This window comes from Papaver somniferum, chromosome 3, assembly GCF_003573695.1.
Source record: "Papaver somniferum cultivar HN1 chromosome 3, ASM357369v1, whole genome shotgun sequence".
Classification (NCBI taxonomy): Eukaryota; Viridiplantae; Streptophyta; class Magnoliopsida; order Ranunculales; family Papaveraceae; genus Papaver; species Papaver somniferum.
Window position 1 is genome coordinate 202327306 of NC_039360.1, and position 5262 is coordinate 202332567.

The window sequence follows — 5262 nt, forward strand, 5'->3', positions numbered from 1 at the left end:
GTGTTCGGAATAGAGCTGGCAAACGGGCGGTCCGGGGCTGGCTTGTTACGGGTTACACGGGTTTGGGTTAACACGGGCTAAAACCTGCGGGTTGATATTCTTCACGGGTGGTCATTTCTTCAACCCGCACCCGTAACAGATAAAGCTTGCGGGTTTGCGGGTTATCCGGCTTGTTTGATTAAAATTAAAATTAAAATTAAAACTAAATTACGTCAATTCATGTCAAATTACAAGGATAAAAATCAAATTACAAGGATAAAAATCGTAAAATAATACAAGATACAAAAATTAAGTTAACCTTGCACAGAACAGCCCACATTAGTCACGACTCATGACAATCATCATCATCAAGTTCTTCTTATTGTTCTTCCAGGCTTCTATCTCTTCAAGTATAACCACCAGAACCCGTTGTATCAACATGTCTTGACTGATTTTACTACCAGAACACCGAATGACCGAAACCACCAATCTTGCGTCACTTCTTCTCACTAAACCCTTCTTCTCACTTCTTCTCACTAAACCCTTGTGTAAACCCCAATTTATGGTAGAGAAAGTTGGTGAATGCACTGATCTTTCAGGTGTTTTATCAAACATACATATTCTGGTGGTGAAAGAGATGAGAAAGCTGTGATGTTTCGACAATCATTCAAGCATTCAAACTCCCACAAAACCCATCATTTCAAGGGGCAGCAAAACCCATTATTGCTTCTTACTTACTGTTCCCTATAGAATCATGCAATAGGAATATAGGATACATACGAAATCTAAATAAGAAAATAAAAATTGACCAGGAGTATTTTAAGGCGTGGTGTGGGATTTCCATCCAGGAGTGTATTTTCTAGCTTCAGGTCCCTGTGACAAATTTCCTGTAGCACAAAAGATTAGAGCCGGATCCGTCATGTTGGCTGAAAGAATGTGAAACAGATTATGATCTGAAATAATGAAAAAGAAGATACCATGGAATGGCAGTAACTGACTCCCGATATTAGCTGTTGGAAGAAAAATCTTGCCTGTTGAAATTGGACACGTTATAGTTGAATTCGGAGAAAAGAGAAACGGGGAACGAGCAAATGATTCTTGAAAAGACTAAGAAATCAACTAGAGTTTGTTTGATTATACCTCGTCTTCACTGAATCGTCCTGCACTGCAGATTCTCTCGAAAAGTTCACCACCAGCTGCATACTCCATGACAAATTGACAATAGCTAAATGTGTTTGTGTTGGCAGAACCTGCACATAATAACAGTTTCATATTCCTGACAATCATTTCAATCTTCGACAACATTCTTCGCATTCTTATTAATTTCCAAAAACTTGGGGGAAATTTCAAATGTAAATGAATTAACCTGAAGTGCAGAGAATCAACACCGTTCCTGCTTGAATTGAACAATATTTGGATGCTTCAATATTTGGATGATTCGGAAATTGATTTAACAATTGATAAAACAGAAGTTCAAGTTCCTCAAATTAATCCGCACAATCAATCATGCAAAACCAATATTAGTATATTACTAAACCCTAGTTTTAAAATTGTCAATTTATTGCCTTAAATCATCATCACCATGGAGTTAAAGTACCAACTATGTGTAGGAGATACAGAGATGAAGACTAAAAAAGCAAAGCAGAAGAAGTAAAATGGAGATGGTGAGGAGGCGCAGCCGCAGGAGAAGACAGTAGGGTGTGGGGAGAGAAAGAAAAGAAAGGGGAAGAAGAAACAAAAGGAAATGATTATTGTCTTCTAGGGTTTTGGTGCATTTATACCTTAAACGTAGGGATAATATGAAACCTAGATGATCTGACGATCAGGATTACATAAAACTAATTAATAAGGTAATATGGACGGGTTTACGGGTTGTACCCGCGGATTTACGGGCCGGGACGGGTTAACCCGTTTACTCACAAGCCGACATTTCTCCAACCCTAACCCGGATTGTTTAGACACCAGCCGAGCCGGGTGCGGGTTTTTCACGGGTCGGTCCGGGCAAACCCGCGGGTTTTGGCTTGTTTGCCAGCTCTTGTTCGGAAACTCGCCTATTGTTGTTTGCATAAATTCTCCATCATGGTATGTACGGTTTTGTGGACGGAGTCCCCAGGAACTATGCAAATCCTGATGGGAAGAGGGTCTCTGCGAACTCCCTCAGTGCCTAATTGAAGTTCTCTTGTATCTGTGGTAACGATAATATTTGGGATTTTCCATTTGTTCCTGAGTTGGTGGGCGCCTGATAGGAGGTAGTTTGATGGCATCATCTTGAATCCATACTTCCAGGAGTTCAATCACTTCATCGATAGGGAACGAGAAGTTTGGAGCAACATCTTCAGTTTCTTGTTGTTTTGCAGGAGTCTTTAGCCGCGGACTTTTGGGATGGGGCCGTCTGATGCACTGGTGCTGCACGTTTGAGTTGTTGTTCTACAACTGGATATTTTCTCTTTCCTACTACACTCGCCATGCTTTCAGAAGGTTGAGTGTTGTATTGTTCGTTGATGAGACGTCTATTTCCTCAGATCTCACGTGTATTTTCATTCCTGGCGGGCCTGATTCCTGGTGGGCCTGATTCCTTCCAGCAAGGCTGGTGTTGTTGTATCCAACTGATTATCAGCTTCATGAAGTTCATAGAACGTCTGGAAGAGTAGGTTCTCCAGTAAAGCGCGATAGACAGGTGCCATACCATTAATGGACAACTCTAATAATTGATGTTCAGTCACATTTGGATCATAGTGCTTGAATCCAATTGGCTATGCGGTTTGGTGTAATGTTGTTGTACCAGGTGTACGCTCTCTCGGTAAGTGACTTAGAGAACTCTTTCAGGCGGAGTACATGATTGTATTCGTTCTCTTCTAATGACTTCAGAAAACGAGAGATGTGTTCACGAGCATTACCAGTTACGTCATAAAGGGAAAATTGAGGACAGTAGTATCCTCTCGGAAGAGGAACTCTTTGCACATCAGGAGGATACGAAGATTGATGCTGGTGCATGTCCATCGGGTTTTCCTTGCTTCGATTTTGGAGGAGAGGCTCCGTATCCTCACGTATGATGAAGTTGGACGGCTGATTCCTTTCTCTTGAGCGCTCAGGAGCAACACGAACTTCCTCATCTATGAATGCACGCTCTGTTGAAGTGCTTGAGCCAAAAGTGTTGAAAGTACTCTTTATTGGCTCCACGGGATGACGCGCGACTCTTGTGGTAGTCGTTCGGTTAGTGTCTTGAGGAAAGTGAGGTACAGTTGTGGCCATTTTCGTCTGAGCCTTAGCGATAACTTCTTGTATTTCCATCAAATCGAAAATGGTAATAGGGGGTTGTCCTCCTATGGCTCCTCCAGTCTCTCGTACTGATGGGGGAGTGACAATAGCTCCTGTAACAACCGGGGGCGTTACGCTAGAAAAAATATTGGGAGTGGCGGCAGCGGCTCTGACTCTGGTGATTGGAGGTGTCACGCCTAAGAGAATGTTTCCTGCGCCATTGGTGTTGGTGGTTAAGGATGTAGTGCCACGAGATGCGTTGATCATGCTGGTAGGCGGTACAGTGGTGTCATCGACAGGAATGTTGACACCAGGGGTGTTGTCAGCGCCAGTAACATCGGTATTTGTCGCTGATCCATACCTAAGATCCACCATCTTGAATTTGAGAAAAATTGGAATGAAATTTGAAAATTGATCTTGTAAAAGAGAAATTAATCTCCCACTGTGGTCGCCAATTGTTTGAGGGTAAAAACTGATTCTGCTGTTTTTGGTAATTCGGGGTGTGTTGATGAGAAACGAATTTAAACTCTAAACAAATGCACTTCACGGGAATGCTTTTAGGTTCGAGAGATCAATCTGTAAGACTCTGGCCTAAACCAAGAAATAGTCGTTCCAGATTCAATTCGGTCACAAGGTGAAGGAGAAGGGTTGATCTTAAGGAGGGAAGTGAATAAGGTGTTTGAGATCAGAATGTGGGGTTATGAAGGTGTGGCTGTTTATGACTCATATCAGAAAATGGTTTCTGGCTACTTGTGTTGATAACACTTGTATTCTTCTATTGCCGAAATAGATTGAAAACCTATTTATACAAGTCATTGAGCGCACCCTGATCTCATAGGAAGTGTAGGAAGTTAAGTAATGGAGAAGTGGAGTTGTGCGGAAGGCGATGATCATAGTGTTTCCGTTATGTGGGAAGACTGATCACACGTTCACCCACTACTCTCATTACTGTTAATCGTCCATCTTTTCTGACACTTTATCGTAATGGGCGCGTTGTACGCCGCGCGCTGTAAACCGCCAGACCAATACCCAGTGAGCATCCCCCAGTTTGTGACATGTTTGATGTCTCGAGTAAGTGGGTCGAGTCGTGGAACTCGTTGTTGAAAGCAGCACGTAGTGCTTTTAGGTCAAATAATAAATTATTTGTGAAACTGATATTTATAAAGCATTGCTTATAATCGATGTATGTGAAGCATCGCTTTCGAATAAGTAGCTGAAAATAATCGATGTGCTAGAAGCATCGTTGTTTTTGAGCTCGATCGAATGAGTCACGAATCAAGCGTCTTAAAAGCAGCACGGCCGGCCCTCTTTGGGTGTTCGTTTTTAGGACCCTATGGGAGGCTATCACTTGGTCGATCGCTCCTATTGGGGAAGAGATGGCCGGTCATCACAATGCTACTTTGTTAGATTTCTGAAAACAGATCTATACTATCCAACTAGGCTGTCGAAGTTGGATGGACGAGATGATTTGCGGCAGTTGTATATTGTCGTTGTCGTATTTAGGGTTTGGAAGTCGTGTGGCCATCCCTGTTTTAGCTAATAGAATCAAAGCGTTGGGCGCTTATTCGAACAGGCCGATCGGCCATGTGCAAGATGAGTCGTTGGTCTACACGATGTCATCTTTTGGGCCATCTGAAATTAGATCTAAGCCACTCAATTCGGCTGGCGAAGATAGGTGGTCTTGATTGATTTGCGATAGTTGTATACCTCCGCAAGCACAAATTAGGGTTTTAAAGCGGCCGCGTCCGCCTGTTGATGGTGGTTTTTAGCTTAGGGTTAAAATCGTAAAATCACACATCTGACATGACGTCATTATGACCATTAGCACATTTATTGAATCGATCAGCATGCCTACGTAAGAATTACCATGGTACCTTTTTTTTATGTGTCGTGTTCCACGGCGGAACCCTTAACATTGAACGACATCATCAATGCCAAACCCTAATTCTCATGCTACCGTGCCAAGGCATGCCAACCATGCCAGCCGCACCACTTTGCCAATGGCAAACCATGCCAGCCACATCT

The 5262-nt window shown here is 42.7% G+C and overlaps 1 long non-coding RNA gene across 1 annotated transcript; it reads right to left on the bottom strand.

Moving 5' to 3' along the window:
• Nucleotides 1–802: 802 nt before the first annotated feature.
• Nucleotides 803–1137, bottom strand: LOC113362041. The gene is made up of 3 exons (XR_003365510.1): nt 1120–1137; nt 957–1010; nt 803–866 (listed from the first exon to the last, which is right to left on the bottom strand). It is a non-coding gene; the product is annotated as an uncharacterized LOC113362041 (long non-coding RNA).
• Between the last annotated feature and the right edge of the window lie 4125 nt (nt 1138–5262).